This window comes from Ambystoma mexicanum, chromosome 1p (assembly GCF_040938575.1).
Source record: "Ambystoma mexicanum isolate Mex_15411 chromosome 1p, UKY_AmexF1_1, whole genome shotgun sequence".
Taxonomy (NCBI): Eukaryota; Metazoa; Chordata; class Amphibia; order Caudata; family Ambystomatidae; genus Ambystoma; species Ambystoma mexicanum.
The window spans coordinates 1,028,664,414-1,028,682,205 of record NC_090921.1 but is presented as its reverse complement, the minus strand read 5'-3'; the positions used below and the strand labels follow the sequence as shown (position 1 = coordinate 1,028,682,205).

Here is a 17,792-nt window from a genome sequence, read left to right as displayed (position 1 = left end):
AAATACTTGGAAAGTAAAATAACAGACAATTTATGATTATATTATATTTCATCACTGAAAATAGATGCCTGTTGCTTTGAGGCTGTGGCCACGTTATGTTTCTGTCCAACACGAATCTTCATTGGTTTCATGTGAGGTGTTTTGGATCCCCATCTCTTGCTATGAACTGGCAAAACAGCAGAATCCCCTTGACAATCTTGATTTCTCAAGGGAAATGAGAGAACACTATACACCATCCAAGATATTAAAATATTGTCAAGGCCCAACACGGCTGAATACTCTGAGGAGATGGCCTGTGAGGCGCCGCCTTTCAACTTTTCCCCCTTAGTATGGTGGTCAGTAACATGCGGGAGACCTCGGAGGGGGTCATTTTTTTAATTGTGAACTGATGTGCTTTTACTCAATTCGTGAACCTCACAAGCCAAATTTGTAGTATTTTGCACGAATTGCAAGAGATGTTTGAATGTCGACGGTTGAAGTAAAAGCTCGTATTGAGCTTGCTAGAGACTGATTTGCCAAGCCTTCGATAGCTCAGTTGGTAGAGCAGAGGACTATAGTGGTAAAACAGGCATCCTTAGGTTGCTGGTTCAAATCCAGATTGAAGGACTTTTGCCAAATGCAAATTTTATTGAATACTTGGAAAGTAAAATGCTTGGAAAATAAAATAACAGACAATTTATAATTATATTATATTTCATCACTGAAAATAGATGCCTTTTGCTTTGAGGCTGTCGCCACGTTATGTTTCTGTCCGACACCAATCTTCGTTGGTTTCCTGTGAGGTGTTTTGGATCCCCATCTCTTGCTATGAACTGACAAAACAGCAGAATCCCCTTGACAATCTTGATTTCTCAAGGGAAATGGGAGAACACTATACACCATCCAAGATATTAAAATATTGTCAAGGCCGAACACTGATGAATACTCTGAGGAGATGGCCTGTGAGGCGCCGCCTTTCAACTTTTCCTCCTTTGTATGGTGGTCAGTAACATGCGGGAGACTGCGGAGGGGGTCATTTTTTTAATTGTGAACTGATGTGCTTTTACTCAATTCGGGAACCTCACAAGCCAAATTTGTAGTATTTTGCACGAATTGCAAGAGATGTTTGAATGTCGACGGTTGAAGTGAAAGCTCGTATTGAGCTTGCTAGAGAATGATTTGCCAAGCCTTCGATAGCTCAGTTGGTAGAGCGGAGGACTGGAGTGGTAAAACAGGCATCCTTAGGTCACTGGTTCAAATCCGGCTCGAAGGACTTTTGCCAAATGCACATTTTATTGAATACTTGGAAAGTAAAATACTTGGAAAGTAAAATAACAGACAATTTATAATTATATTATATTTCATCACTGAAAATAGATGCCTTTTGCTTTGAGGCTGTGACCACGTTATTTTTCTGTCCAACACGAATCTTCATTGGTTTCCTGTGAGGTGTTTTGGATCCCCATCTCTTGCTATGAACTGGCAAAACAGCAGAATCCCCTTGACAATCTTGATTTCTCAAGGGAAATGAGAGAACACTATACACCATCCAAGATATTAAAATATTGTCAAGGCCCAACGCGGCTGAATACTCTGAGGAGATGGCCTGTGAGGTGCCGCCTTTCAACTTTTCCCCCTTAGCATGGTGGTCAGTAACATGCGGGAGACTGCGGAGGGGGTCATTTTTTTAATTGGGAACTGATGTGCTTTTACTCAATTCCGGAACCTCACAAGCCAAATTTGTAGTATTTTGCACGAATTGCAAGAGATGTTTACAAGTCGACGGTTGAAGTGGAAGCTCGTATTGAGTTTGCTAGAGAATGATTTGCCAAGCCTTCGATAGCTCAGTTGGTAGAGCAGAGGACTGTAATAGTACAACAGGCATCCTTAGGTCGCTGGTTCAAATCCGGCTCGAAAGACTTTTGCCAAATGCAAATTTTATTGAATACTTGGAAAGTAAAATACTTGGAAAGTAAAATAACAGACAATTTATGATTATATTATATTTCATCACTGAAAATAGATGCCTGTTGCTTTGAGGCTGTGGCCACGTTATGTTTCTGTCCAACACGAATCTTCATTGGTTTCATGTGAGGTGTTTTGGATCCCCATCTCTTGCTATGAACTGGCAAAACAGCAGAATCCCCTTGACAATCTTGATTTCTCAAGGGAAATGAGAGAACACTATACACCATCCAAGATATTAAAATATTGTCAAGGCCCAACACAGCTGAATACTCTGAGGAGATGGCCTGTGAGGCGCCGCCTTTCAACTTTTCCCCCTTAGTATGGTGGTCAGTAACATGCGGGAGACCTCGGAGGGGGTCATTTTTTTAATTGTGAACTGATGTGCTTTTACTCAATTCGGGAACCTCACAAGCCAAATTTGTAGTATTTTGCACGAATTGCAAGAGATGTTTGAATGTCGACGGTTGAAGTGAAAGCTCGTATTGAGCTTGCTAGAGACTGATTTGCCAAGCCTTCGATAGCTCAGTTGGTAGAGCAGCGGACTGTAGTGGCAAAACAGGCATCCTTAGGTCGCTGGTTCAAATCCAGATTGAAGGACTTTTGCCAAATGCAAATTTTATTGAATACTTGGAAAGTAAAATGCTTGGAAAATAAAATAACAGACAATTTATAATTATATTATATTTCATCACTGAAAATAGATGCCTTTTGCTTTGAGGCTATCGCCACGTTATGTTTCTGTCCGACACCAATCTTCGTTGGTTTCCTGTGAGGTGTTTTGGATCCCCATCTCTTGCTATGAACTGACAAAACAGCAGAATCCCCTTGACAATCTTGATTTCTCAAGGGAAATGGGAGAACACTATACACCATCCAAGATATTAAAATATTGTCAAGGCCCAACACGGCTGAATACTCTGAGGAGATGGCCTGTGAGGCGCGCCTTTCAACTTTTCCCCCTTAGTATGGTGGTCAGTAACATGCGGGAGACTGCGGAGGGGGTCATTTTTTTAATTGGGAACTGATGTGCTTTTACTCAATTCGGGAACCTCACAAGCCAAATTTGTAGTATTTTGCACGAATTGCAATAGATGTTTGCATGTCGACGGTTGAAGTGGAAGCTCGTATTGAGCTTGCTAAAGACTGATTTGCCAAGCCTTCGATAGCTCAGTTGGTAGAGCGGAGGACTGTCGTGGTAAAACTGGCATCCTTAGTTCGCTGGTTGAAATCCGGATTGAAGGACTTTTGCCAAATGCACATTTTATTGAATACTTGGAAAGTAAAATACTTGGAAAATAAAATAATAGACAATTTATAATTATATTATATTTCATCACTGAAAATAGATGCCTTTTGCTTTGAGGCTGTGGCCACGTTATGTTTCTGTCCGACACCAATCTTCGTTGGTTTCCTGTGAGGTGTTTTGGATCCCCATCTCTTGCTATGAACTGACAAAACAGCAGAATCCCCTTGACAATCTTGATTTCTCAAGGGAAATGGGAGAACACTATACACCATCCAAGATATTAAAATATTGTCAAGGCCCATCACGGCTGAATACTCTGAGGAGATGGCCTGTGAGGCGCCGCCTTTCAACGTTTCCCCCTTAGTATGGTGGTCAGTAACATGCGGGAGACTGCGGAGGGGGTCATTTTTTTAACTGGGAACTGATGTGCTTTTACTCAATTCGGGAACCTCACAAGCCAAATTTGTAGTATTTTGCACGAATTGCAAGAGATGTTTACAAGTCGACGGTTGAAGTGGAAGCTCGTATTGAGTTTGCTAGAGAATGATTTGCCAAGCCTTCGATAGCTCGTCGCTGGTTCAAATCCGGCTCAAAGGACTTTTGCCAAATGCACATTTTATTGAATACTTGGAAAGTAAAATACTTGGAAAGTAAAATAAAAGACAATTTATAATTATATTATATTTCATCACTGAAAATAGATGCCTTTTGCTTTGAGGCTGTGGCCACGTTATTTTTCTGTCCGACACCAATCTTCGTTGGTTTCCTGTGAGGTATTTTGGATCCCCATCTCTTGCTATGAACTGACAAAACAGCAGAATCCCCTTGACAATCTTGATTTCTCAAGGGAAATGGGAGAACACTATACACCATCCAAGATATTAAAATATTGTCAAGGCCCAACACTGATGAATACTCTGAGGAGATGGCCTGTGAGGCGCCGCCTTTCAACTTTTCCTCCTTAGTATGGTGGTCAGTAACATGCGGGAGACTGCGGAGGGGGTCATTTTTTTAATTGTGAACTGATGTGCTTTTACTCAATTCGGGAACCTCACAAGCCAAATTTGTAGTATTTTGCACGAATTGCAAGAGATGTTTGAATGTCGACGGTTGAAGTGAAAGCTCGTATTGAGCTTGCTAGAGACTGATTTGCCAAGCCTTGGATAGCTCAGTTGGTAGAGCGGAGGACTGTAGTGGTAAAACAGGCATCCTTAGGTCGCTGGTTCAAATCCGGCTCGAAGAACTTTTGCCAAATGCACATTTTATTGAATACTTGGAAAGTAAAATACTTGGAAAATAAAATAACAGCCAATTTATAATTATATTATATTTCATCACTGAAAATAAATGCCTTTTGCTTTGAGGCTGTGACCATGTTATTTTTCTGTCCAACACGAATCTTCATTGGTTTCCTGTGAGGTGTTTTGGATCCCCATCTCATGCTATGAACTGGCAAAACAGCAGAATCCCCTTGACAATCTTGATTTCTCAAGGGAAATGAGAGAACACTATTCACCATCCAAGATATTAAAATATTGTCAAGGCCCAACGCGGCTGAATACTCTGAGGAGATGGCCTGTGAGGTGCCGCCTTTCAACTTTTCCCCCTTAGTATGGTGGTCAGTAACATGCGGGAGACTGCGTAGGGGGTCATTTTTTTAATTGGGAACTGATGTGCTTTTACTCAATTCGGGAACCTCACAAGCCAAATTTGTAGTATTTTGCACGAATTGCAAGAGATGTTTACAAGTCGACGGTTGAAGTGGAAGCTCGTATTGAGCTTGCTAAAGACTGATTTGCCAAGCCTTCGATAGCTCAGTTGGTAGAGCAGAGGACTGTAGTGGTAAAACAGGCATCCTTAGGTCCCTGGTTCAAATCCAGATTGAAGGACTTTTGCCAAATGCAAATTTTATTGAATACTTGGAAAGTAAAATGCTTGGAAAATAAAATAACAGACAATTTATAATTATATTATATTTCATCACTGAAAATAGATTCCTTTTGCTTTGAGGCTGTCGCCACGTTATGTTTCTGTCCGACACCAATCTTCGTTGGTTTCCTGTGAGGTGTTTTGGATCCCCATCTCTTGCTATGAACTGACAAAACAGCAGAATCCCCTTGACAATCTTGATTTCTCAAGGGAAATGGGAGAACACTATACACCATCCAAGATATTAAAATATTGTCAAGGCCCAACACGGCTGAATACTCTGAGGAGATGGCCTGTGAGGCGCGCCTTTCAACTTTTCCCCCTTAGTATGGTGGTCAGTAACATGCGGGAGACTGCGGAGGGGGTCATTTTTTTAATTGGGAACTGATGTGCTTTTACTCAATTCGGGAACCTCACAAGCCAAATTTGTAGTATTTTGCACGAATTGCAATAGATGTTTGCATGTCGACGGTTGAAGTGGAAGCTCGTATTGAGCTTGCTAAAGACTGATTTGCCAAGCCTTCGATAGCTCAGTTGGTAGAGCTGAGGACTGTCGTGGTAAAACTGGCATCCTTAGGTCGCTGGTTGGAATCCGGATTGAAGGACTTTTGCCAAATGCACATTTTATTGAATACTTGGAAAGTAAAATACTTGGAAAATAAAATAATAGACAATTTATAATTATATTATATTTCATCACTGAAAATAGATGCCTTTTGCTTTGAGGCTGTGGCCACGTTATGTTTCTGTCCGACACCAATCTTCGTTGGTTTCCTGTGAGGTGTTTTGGATCCCCATCTCTTGCTATGAACTGACAAAACAGCAGAATCCCCTTGACAATCTTGATTTCTCAAGGGAAATGGGAGAACACTATACACCATCCAAGATATTAAAATATTATCAAGGCCCAACACGGCTGAATACTCTGAGGAGATGGCCTGTGAGGCGCCGCCTTTCAACTTTTCCCCCTTAGTATTGTGGTCAGTAACATGCGGGAGACTGCGGAGGGGGTCATTTTTTTAACTGGGAACTGATGTGCTTTTACTCAATTCGGGAACCTCACAAGCCAAATTTGTAGTATTTTGCACGAATTGCAAGAGATGTTTACAAGTCGACGGTTGAAGTGGAAGCTCGTATTGAGTTTGCTAGAGAATGATTTGCCAAGCCTTCGATAGCTCGTCGCTGGTTCAAATCCGGCTCAAAGGACTTTTGCCAAATGCACATTTTATTGAATACTTGGAAAGTAAAATACTTGGAAAGTAAAATAAAAGACAATTTATAATTATATTATATTTCATCACTGAAAATAGATGCCTTTTGCTTTGAGGCTGTGGCCACGTTATTTTTCTGTCCGACACCAATCTTCATTGGTTTCCTGTGAGGTGTTTTGGATCCCCATCTCTTGCTATGAACTGGCAAAACAGCAGAATCCCCTTGACAATCTTGATTTCTCAAGGGAAACGAGAGAACACTATACACCATCCAAGATATAAAAATATTGTCAGGCCCAACACTGCTGAATACTCTGAGGAGATGACCTCTCAGGCCCCGCCTTTCAACTTTTCCTCCTTAGTATATTGGTCAGTATCGCTGCATGAAATGCGGGAGACCGAGGAGGGGGTTATTTTTTTAGTTGGGAACTGATCTGCCTTTACCAATTAGGGAACCTCACAAGCCAAATTTGAAGTATTTTGCACAAATTGCAAGCAATGTTTACAGGTCGACGGTTGAAGTGGAAGCTCGTATTGAGCTTGCTAGAAAATAATTTGCCTAGCCCTGGATAGCTCCGTTGGTAGAGTGGAGGAGTATAGGGGTGAAACAAGCAACCTTAGGTCTCTGGTTCAAATCTGGCTCAAAGTACTTTTGCCAAATGCCATTTTATTGAATACTTGGAAAGTAAAAGAACAACAATTTTTAATTATATTAATCTTTGTCACTGAAAATAGATGCCTTTTGTCTTGAGGCTGTGACCACGTTATTTTTGTGTCCGACACCAATCTTCGTTGGTTTCCTGTGAGGTATTTTGGATCCCCATCTCTTGCTATGAACTGACAAAACAGCTGAATCCCCTTGACAATCTTGATTTCTCAAGGGAAATGAGAGAACAGTATACACCATCCAAGATATTAAAATATTGTCAAGGCCCAACACTGATGAATACTCTGAGGAGTTGGCCTGTGAGGCGCCGCCTTTCAACTTTTCCTCCTTAGTATGGTGGTCAGTAACATGCGGGAGACTGCGGAGGGGGTCATTTTTTTAATTGTGAACTGATGTGCTTTTACTCAATTCGGGAACCTCACAAGCCAAATTTGTAGTATTTTGCACGAATTGCAAGAGATGTTTGAATGTCGACGGTTGAAGTGAAAGCTCGTATTGAGCTTGCTAGAGACTGATTTGCCAAGCCTTGGATAGCTCAGTTGGTAGAGCGGAGGACTGTAGTGGTAAAACAGGCATCCTTAGGTCGCTGGTTCAAATCCGGCTCGAAGGACTTTTGCCAAATGCACATTTTATTGAATACTTGGAAAGTAAAATACTTGGAAAGTAAAATAACAGCCAATTTATAATTATATTATATTTCATCACTGAAAATAAATGCCTTTTGCTTTGAGGCTGTGACCATGTTATTTTTCTGTCCAACACGAATCTTCATTGGTTTCCTGTGAGGTGTTTTGGATCCCCATCTCATGCTATGAACTGGCAAAACAGCAGAATCCCCTTGACAATCTTGATTTCTCAAGGGAAATGAGAGAACACTATTCACCATCCAAGATATTAAAATATTGTCAAGGCCCAACGCGGCTGAATACTCTGAGGAGATGGCCTGTGAGGTGCCGCCTTTCAACTTTTCCCCCTTAGTATGGTGGTCAGTAACATGCGGGAGACTGCGTAGGGGGTCATTTTTTTAATTGGGAACTGATGTGCTTTTACTCAATTCGGGAACCTCACAAGCCAAATTTGTAGTATTTTGCACGAATTGCAAGAGATGTTTACAAGTCGACGGTTGAAGTGGAAGCTCGTATTGAGTTTGCTAGAGTTGATTTGCCAAGCCTTCGATAGCTCAGTTGGTAGAGGGGAGGACTGTAGTGGTAAAACAGGCATCCTTAGGTCGCTGGTTCAAATCCGGCTCAAAGGACTTTTGCCAAATGCACATTTGATTGAATACTTGGAAAGTAAAATACTTGGAAAGTAAAATAACAGACAATTTATAATTATATTATATTTCATCACTGAAAATAGATGCCTTTTGCTTTGAGGCTGTGGCCACGTTATTTTTCTGTCCAACACGAATCTTCATTGGTTTCCTGTCAGGTGTTTTGGATCCCCATCTCTTGCTATGAACTGGCAAAACAGCAGAATCCCCTTGACAATCTTGATTTCTCAAGGGAAATGAGAGAACACTATACACCATCCAAGATATTAAAATATTGTCAAGGCCCAACACGGCTGAATACTCTGAGGAGATGGCCTGTGAGGCGCCGCCTTTCAACTTTTCCCCCTTAGTATGGTGGTCATTAACATGCGGGAGACTGCGGAGGGGGTCATTTTTTTAATTGGGAACTGATGTGCTTTTACTCAATTCGGGAACCTCACAAGCCAAATTTGTAGTATTTTGCACGAATTGCAAGAGATGTTTACAAGTCGACGGTTGAAGTGGAAGCTCGTATTGAGTTTGCTAGAGATTGATTTGCCAAGCCTTCGATAGCTCAGTTGGTAGAGCCGAGGACTGTAGTGGTTAAACAGGCATCCTTAGGTCGCTGGTTCAAATCCGGCTCGAAGGACTTTTGCCAAATGCAAATTTTATTGAATACTTGGAAAGTAAAATACTTGGAAAATAAAATAACAGACAATTTATAATTATATTATATTTCATCACTGAAAATAGATGCCTTTTGCTTTGAGGCTGTGGCCACGTTATGTTTCTGTCCAACACCAATCTTCATTGGTTTCCTGTGAGGTGATTCGGATCCCCATCTCTTGCTATGAACTGGCAAAACAGCAGAATCCCCTTGACAATCTTGATTTCTCAAGGGAAATGAGAGAACAGTATACACCATCCAAGATATTAAAATATTGTCAAGGCCCAACACGGCTGAATACTCTGAGGAGATGGCCTGTGAGGCGCCGCCTTTCAACTTTTCCCCCTTAGTATGGTGGTCAGTAACATGCGGGAGACTGCGGAGGGGGTCATTTTTTTAATTGGGAACTGATGTGCTTTTACTCAATTCGGGAACGTCACAAGCCAAATTTGTAGTATTTTGCACGAATTGCAAGAGATGTTTACAAGTCGACGGTTGAAGTGGAAGCTCGTATTGAGTTTGCTAGAGAACGATTTGCCAAGCCTTCGATAGCTCAGTTGGTAGAGCGGAGGACTGTAGTGGTAAAACAGGCATCCTTAGGTCGCTGGTTCAAATCCGGCTCGAAGGACTTTTGCCAAATGCACATTTTATTGAATACTTGGAAAGTAAAATACTTGGAAAGTAAAATAACAGACAATTTATAATTATATTATATTTCATCACTGAAAATAGATGCCTTTTGCTTTGAGGCTGTGGCCACGTTATTTTTCTGTCCGACACCAATCTTCGTTGGTTTCCTGTGAGGTATTTTGGATCCCCATCTCTTGCTATGAACTGACAAAACAGCAGAATCCCCTTGACAATCTTGATTTCTCAAGGGAAATGGGAGAACACTATACACCATCCAAGATATTAAAATATTGTCAAGGCCGAACACTGATGAATACTCTGAGGAGATGGCCTGTGAGGCGCCGCCTTTCAACTTTTCCTCCTTTGTATGGTGGTCAGTAACATGCGGGAGACTGCGGAGGGGGTCATTTTTTTAATTGTGAACTGATGTGCTTTTACTCAATTCGGGAACCTCACAAGCCAAATTTGTAGTATTTTGCACGAATTGCAAGAGATGTTTGAATGTCGATGGTTGAAGTAAAAGCTCGTATTGAGCTTGCTAGAGACTGCTTTGCCAAGCCTTCGATAGCTCAGTTGGTAGAGCAGAGGACTGTAGTGGTAAAACAGGCATCCTTAGGTCGCTGGTTCAAATCCCGATTGAAGGACTTTTGCCAAATGCAAATTTTATTGAATACTTGGAAAGTAAAATGCTTGGAAAATAAAATAACAGACAATTTATAATTATATTATATTTCATCACTGAAAATAGATGCCTTTTGCTTTGAGGCTGTCGCCACGTTATGTTTCTGTCCGACACCAATCTTCGTTGGTTTCCTGTGAGGTGTTTTGGATCCCCATCTCTTGCTATGAACTGACAAAACAGCAGAATCCCCTTGACAATCTTGATTTCTCAAGGGAAATGGGAGAACACTATACAGCATCCAAGATATTAAAATATTGTCAAGGCCCAACACGGCTGAATACTCTGAGGAGATGGCCTGTGAGGCGCGCCTTTCAACTTTTCCCCCTTAGTATGGTGGTCAGTAACATGCGGGAGACTGCGGAGGGGGTCATTTTTTTAATTGGGAACTGATGTGCTTTTACTCAATTCGGGAACCTCACAAGCCAAATTTGTAGTATTTTGCACGAATTGCAATAGATGTTTGCATGTCGACGGTTGAAGTGGAAGCTCGTATTGAGCTTGCTAGAGGCTGATTTGCCAAGCCTTCGATAGCTCAGTTGGTAGAGCCGAGGACTGTCGTGGTAAAACTGGCATCCTTAGGTCGCTGGTTGAAATCCGGATTGAAGGACTTTTGCCAAATGCACATTTTATTGAATACTTGGAAAGTAAAATACTTGGAAAATAAAATAACAGACAATTTATAATTATATTATATTTCATCACTGAAAATAGATGCCTTTTGCTTTGAGGCTGTGGCCACGTTATGTTTCTGTCCGACACCAATCTTCGTTGGTTTCCTGTGAGGTGTTTTGGATCCCCATCTCTTGCTATGAACTGACAAAACAGCAGAATCCCCTTGACAATCTTGATTTCTCAAGGGAAATGGGAGAACACTATACACCATCCAAGATATTAAAATATTGTCAAGGCCCAACACGGCTGAATACTCTGAGGAGATGGCCTGTGAGGCTCCGCCTTTCAACTTTTCCCCCTTAGTATGGTGGTCAGTAACATGCGGGAGACTGCGGAGGGGGTCATTTTTTTAACTGGGAACTGATGTGCTTTTACTCAATTCGGGAACCTCACAAGCCAAATTTGTAGTATTTTGCACGAATTGCAAGAGATGTTTACAAGTCGACGGTTGAAGTGGAAGCTCGTATTGAGTTTGCTAGAGAATGATTTGCCAAGCCTTCGATAGCTCGTCGCTGGTTCAAATCCGGCTCAAAGGACTTTTGCCAAATGCACATTTTATTGAATACTTGGAAAGTAAAATACTTGGAAAGTAAAATAAAAGACAATTTATAATTATATTATATTTCATCACTGAAAATAGATGCCTTTTGCTTTGAGGCTGTGGCCACGTTATTTTTCTGTCCGACACCAATCTTCGTTGGTTTCCTGTGAGGTATTTTGGATCCCCATCTCTTGCTATGAACTGACAAAACAGCAGAATCCCCTTGACAATCTTGATTTCTCAAGGGAAATGGGAGAACACTATACACCATCCAAGATATTAAAATATTGTCAAGGCCCAACACTGATGAATACTCTGAGGAGATGGCCTGTGAGGCGCCGCCTTTCAACTTTTCCTCCTTAGTATGGTGGTCAGTAACATGCGGGAGACTGCGGAGGGGGTCATTTTTTTAATTGTGAACTGATGTGCTTTTACTCAATTCGGGAACCTCACAAGCCAAATTTGTAGTATTTTGCACGAATTGCAATAGATGTTTGCATGTCGACGGTTGAAGTAGAAGCTCGTGTTGAGCTTGCTAGTGGCTGATTTGCCAAGCCTTCGATAGCTCAGTTGGTAGAGCCGAGGACTGTCGTGGTAAAACTGGCATCCTTAGGTCGCTGGTTGAAATCCGGATTGAAGGACTTTTGCCAAATGCACATTTTATTGAATACTTGGAAAGTAAAATACTTGGAAAATAAAATAACAGACAATTTATAATTATATTATATTTCATCACTGAAAATAGATGCCTTTTGCTTTGAGGCTGTGGCCACGTTATGTTTCTGTCCGACACCAATCTTCGTTGGTTTCCTGTGAGGTGTTTTGGATCCCCATCTCTTGCTATGAACTGACAAAACAGCAGAATCCCCTTGACAATCTTGATTTCTCAAGGGAAATGGGAGAACACTATACACCATCCAAGATATTAAAATATTGTCAAGGCCCAACACGGCTGAATACTCTGAGGAGATGGCCTGTGAGGCTCCGCCTTTCAACTTTTCCCCCTTAGTATGGTGGTCAGTAACATGCGGGAGACTGCGGAGGGGGTCATTTTTTTAACTGGGAACTGATGTGCTTTTACTCAATTCGGGAACCTCACAAGCCAAATTTGTAGTATTTTGCACGAATTGCAAGAGATGTTTACAAGTCGACGGTTGAAGTGGAAGCTCGTATTGAGTTTGCTAGAGAATGATTTGCCAAGCCTTCGATAGCTCGTCGCTGGTTCAAATCCGGCTCAAAGGACTTTTGCCAAATGCACATTTTATTGAATACTTGGAAAGTAAAATACTTGGAAAGTAAAATAAAAGACAATTTATAATTATATTATATTTCATCACTGAAAATAGATGCCTTTTGCTTTGAGGCTGTGGCCACGTTATTTTTCTGTCCGACACCAATCTTCGTTGGTTTCCTGTGAGGTATTTTGGATCCCCATCTCTTGCTATGAACTGACAAAACAGCAGAATCCCCTTGACAATCTTGATTTCTCAAGGGAAATGGGAGAACACTATACACCATCCAAGATATTAAAATATTGTCAAGGCCCAACACTGATGAATACTCTGAGGAGATGGCCTGTGAGGCGCCGCCTTTCAACTTTTCCTCCTTAGTATGGTGGTCAGTAACATGCGGGAGACTGCGGAGGGGGTCATTTTTTTAATTGTGAACTGATGTGCTTTTACTCAATTCGGGAACCTCACAAGCCAAATTTGTAGTATTTTGCACGAATTGCAAGAGATGTTTGAATGTCGACGGTTGAAGTGGAAGCTCGTATTGAGCTTGCTAGAGAATGATTTGCCAAGCCTTGGATAGCTCAGTTGGTAGAGCGGAGGACTGTAGTGGTAAAACAGGCATCCTTAGGTCGCTGGTTCAAATCCGGCTCGAAGGACTTTTGCCAAATGCACATTTTATTGAATACTTGGAAAGTAAAATACTTGGAAAGTAAAATAACAGCCAATTTATAATTATATTATATTTCATCACTGAAAATAAATGCCTTTTGCTTTGAGGCTGTGACCATGTTATTTTTCTGTCCAACACGAATCTTCATTGGTTTCCTGTGAGGTGTTTTGGATCCCCATCTCATGCTATGAACTGGCAAAACAGCAGAATCCCCTTGACAATCTTGATTTCTCAAGGGAAATGAGAGAAAACTATTCACCATCCAAGATATTAAAATATTGTCAAGGCCCAACGCGGCTGAATACTCTGAGGAGATGGCCTGTGAGGTGCCGCCTTTCAACTTTTCCCCCTTAGTATGGTGGTCAGTAACATGCGGGAGACGGCGGAGGGGGTCATTTTTTTAATTGGGAACTGATGTGCTTTTACTCAATTCGGGAACGTCACAAGCCAAATTTGTAGTATTTTGCACGAATTGCAAGAGATGTTTACAAGTCGACGGTTGAAGTGGAAGCTCGTATTGAGTTTGCTAGAGAATGATTTGCCAAGCCTTCGATAGCTCAGTTGGTAGAGCAGAGGACTGTAGTGGTAAAACAGGCATCCTTAGGTCGCTGGTTCAAATCCGGCTCGAAGGACTTTTGCCAAATGCACATTTTATTGAATACTTGGAAAGTAAAATACTTGGAAAGTAAAATAACAGACAATTTATAATTATATTATATTTCATCACTGAAAATAGATGCCTTTTGCTTTGAGGCTGTGGCCACGTTATTTTTCTGTCCGACACCAATCTTCGTTGGTTTCCTGTGAGGTGTTTTGGATCCCCATCTCATGCTATGAACTGGCAAAACAGCAGAATCCCCTTGACAATCTTGATTTCTCAAGGGAAATGAGAGAAAACTATTCACCATCCAAGATATTAAAATATTGTCAAGGCCCAACGCGGCTGAATACTCTGAGGAGATGGCCTGTGAGGTGCCGCCTTTCAACTTTTCCCCCTTAGTATGGTGGTCAGTAACATGCGGGAGACTGCGGAGGGGGTCATTTTTTTAATTGGGAACTGATGTGCTTTTACTCAGAATTGCAAGAGATGTTTACAAGTCGACGGTTGAAGTGGAAGCTCGTATTGAGTTTGCTAGAGAACGATTTGCCAAGCCTTCGATAGCTCAGTTGGTAGAGCGGAGGACTGTAGTGGTAAAACAGGCATCCTTAGGTCGCTGGTTCAAATCCGGCTCGAAGGACTTTTGCCAAATGCACATTTTATTGAATACTTGGAAAGTAAAATACTTGGAAAGTAAAATAACAGACAATTTATAATTATATTATATTTCATCACTGAAAATAGATGCCTTTTGCTTTGAGGCTGTGGCCACGTTTTTTTTCTGTCCGACACCAATCTTCGTTGGTTTCCTGTGAGGTATTTTGGATCCCCATCTCTTGCTATGAACTGACAAAACAGCAGAATCCCCTTGACAATCTTGATTTCTCAAGGGAAATGGGAGAACACTATACACCATCCAAGATATTAAAATATTGTCAAGGCCGAACACTGATGAATACTCTGAGGAGATGGCCTGTGAGGCGCCGCCTTTCAACTTTTCCTCCTTTGTATGGTGGTCAGTAACATGCGGGAGACTGCGGAGGGGGTCATTTTTTTAATTGTGAACTGATGTGCTTTTACTCAATTCGGGAACCTCACAAGCCAAATTTGTAGTATTTTGCACGAATTGCAAGAGATGTTTGAATGTCGATGGTTGAAGTAAAAGCTCGTATTGAGCTTGCTAGAGACTGCTTTGCCAAGCCTTCGATAGCTCAGTTGGTAGAGCAGAGGACTGTAGTGGTAAAACAGGCATCCTTAGGTCGCTGGTTCAAATCCAGATTGAAGGACTTTTGCCAAATGCAAATTTTATTGAATACTTGGAAAGTAAAATGCTTGGAAAATAAAATAACAGACAATTTATAATTATATTATATTTCATCACTGAAAATAGATGCCTTTTGCTTTGAGGCTGTCGCCACGTTATGTTTCTGTCCGACACCAATCTTCGTTGGTTTCCTGTGAGGTGTTTTGGATCCCCATCTCTTGCTATGAACTGACAAAACAGCAGAATCCCCTTGACAATCTTGATTTCTCAAGGGAAATGGGAGAACACTATACAGCATCCAAGATATTAAAATATTGTCAAGGCCCAACACGGCTGAATACTCTGAGGAGATGGCCTGTGAGGCGCGCCTTTCAACTTTTCCCCCTTAGTATGGTGGTCAGTAACATGCGGGAGACTGCGGAGGGGGTCATTTTTTTAATTGGGAACTGATGTGCTTTTACTCAATTCGGGAACCTCACAAGCCAAATTTGTAGTATTTTGCACGAATTGCAATAGATGTTTGCATGTCGACGGTTGAAGTGGAAGCTCGTATTGAGCTTGCTAGAGGCTGATTTGCCAAGCCTTCGATAGCTCAGTTGGTAGAGCCGAGGACTGTCGTGGTAAAACTGGCATCCTTAGGTCGCTGGTTGAAATCCGGATTGAAGGACTTTTGCCAAATGCACATTTTATTGAATACTTGGAAAGTAAAATACTTGGAAAATAAAATAACAGACAATTTATAATTATATTATATTTCATCACTGAAAATAGATGCCTTTTGCTTTGAGGCTGTGGCCACGTTATGTTTCTGTCCGACACCAATCTTCGTTGGTTTCCTGTGAGGTGTTTTGGATCCCCATCTCTTGCTATGAACTGACAAAACAGCAGAATCCCCTTGACAATCTTGATTTCTCAAGGGAAATGGGAGAACACTATACACCATCCAAGATATTAAAATATTGTCAAGGCCCAACACGGCTGAATACTCTGAGGAGATGGCCTGTGAGGCTCCGCCTTTCAACTTTTCCCCCTTAGTATGGTGGTCAGTAACATGCGGGAGACTGCGGAGGGGGTCATTTTTTTAACTGGGAACTGATGTGCTTTTACTCAATTCGGGAACCTCACAAGCCAAATTTGTAGTATTTTGCACGAATTGCAAGAGATGTTTACAAGTCGACGGTTGAAGTGGAAGCTCGTATTGAGTTTGCTAGAGAATGATTTGCCAAGCCTTCGATAGCTCGTCGCTGGTTCAAATCCGGCTCAAAGGACTTTTGCCAAATGCACATTTTATTGAATACTTGGAAAGTAAAATACTTGGAAAGTAAAATAAAAGACAATTTATAATTATATTATATTTCATCACTGAAAATAGATGCCTTTTGCTTTGAGGCTTTGGCCACGTTATTTTTCTGTCCGACACCAATCTTCGTTGGTTTCCTGTGAGGTATTTTGGATCCCCATCTCTTGCTATGAACTGACAAAACAGCAGAATCCCCTTGACAATCTTGATTTCTCAAGGGAAATGGGAGAACACTATACACCATCCAAGATATTAAAATATTGTCAAGGCCCAACACTGATGAATACTCTGAGGAGATGGCCTGTGAGGCGCCGCCTTTCAACTTTTCCTCCTTAGTATGGTGGTCAGTAACATGCGGGAGACTGCGGAGGGGGTCATTTTTTTAATTGTGAACTGATGTGCTTTTACTCAATTCGGGAACCTCACAAGCCAAATTTGTAGTATTTTGCACGAATTGCAATAGATGTTTGCATGTCGACGGTTGAAGTAGAAGCTCGTGTTGAGCTTGCTAGTGGCTGATTTGCCAAGCCTTCGATAGCTCAGTTGGTAGAGCCGAGGACTGTCGTGGTAAAACTGGCATCCTTAGGTCGCTGGTTGAAATCCGGATTGAAGGACTTTTGCCAAATGCACATTTTATTGAATACTTGGAAAGTAAAATACTTGGAAAATAAAATAACAGACAATTTATAATTATATTATATTTCATCACTGAAAATAGATGCCTTTTGCTTTGAGGCTGTGGCCACGTTATGTTTCTGTCCGACACCAATCTTCGTTGGTTTCCTGTGAGGTGTTTTGGATCCCCATCTCTTGCTATGAACTGACAAAACAGCAGAATCCCCTTGACAATCTTGATTTCTCAAGGGAAATGGGAGAACACTATACACCATCCAAGATATTAAAATATTGTCAAGGCCCAACACGGCTGAATACTCTGAGGAGATGGCCTGTGAGGCTCCGCCTTTCAACTTTTCCCCCTTAGTATGGTGGTCAGTAACATGCGGGAGACTGCGGAGGGGGTCATTTTTTTAACTGGGAACTGATGTGCTTTTACTCAATTCGGGAACCTCACAAGCCAAATTTGTAGTATTTTGCACGAATTGCAAGAGATGTTTACAAGTCGACGGTTGAAGTGGAAGCTCGTATTGAGTTTGCTAGAGAATGATTTGCCAAGCCTTCGATAGCTCGTCGCTGGTTCAAATCCGGCTCAAAGGACTTTTGCCAAATGCACATTTTATTGAATACTTGGAAAGTAAAATACTTGGAAAGTAAAATAAAAGACAA

At 41.4% G+C, this 17,792-nt stretch overlaps 5 non-coding genes across 5 annotated transcripts; all 5 read left to right on the top strand.

Moving 5' to 3' along the window:
- The first annotated feature begins 520 nt into the window (after positions 1 to 520).
- Positions 521 to 606, top strand: TRNAY-AUA (transfer RNA tyrosine (anticodon AUA)). Its single transcript is given in 2 exon segments — positions 521 to 557; positions 571 to 606. It is a non-coding gene; the product is annotated as a tRNA-Tyr (tRNA).
- Positions 607 to 1,166: 560 nt separating this feature from the next.
- Positions 1,167 to 1,252, top strand: TRNAS-GGA (transfer RNA serine (anticodon GGA)). Its single transcript is given in 2 exon segments — positions 1,167 to 1,203; positions 1,217 to 1,252. It is a non-coding gene; the product is annotated as a tRNA-Ser (tRNA).
- Positions 1,253 to 9,461: 8,209 nt separating this feature from the next.
- On the top strand, positions 9,462 to 9,547 carry TRNAY-GUA (transfer RNA tyrosine (anticodon GUA)). The gene is given in 2 exon segments: positions 9,462 to 9,498; positions 9,512 to 9,547. It is a non-coding gene; the product is annotated as a tRNA-Tyr (tRNA).
- Positions 9,548 to 13,892: 4,345 nt separating this feature from the next.
- On the top strand, positions 13,893 to 13,978 carry TRNAY-GUA (transfer RNA tyrosine (anticodon GUA)). The gene is given in 2 exon segments: positions 13,893 to 13,929; positions 13,943 to 13,978. It is a non-coding gene; the product is annotated as a tRNA-Tyr (tRNA).
- Positions 13,979 to 14,498: 520 nt separating this feature from the next.
- TRNAY-GUA (transfer RNA tyrosine (anticodon GUA)) lies at positions 14,499 to 14,584 on the top strand. Its single transcript is given in 2 exon segments — positions 14,499 to 14,535; positions 14,549 to 14,584. It is a non-coding gene; the product is annotated as a tRNA-Tyr (tRNA).
- Positions 14,585 to 17,792: the final 3,208 nt, after the last annotated feature.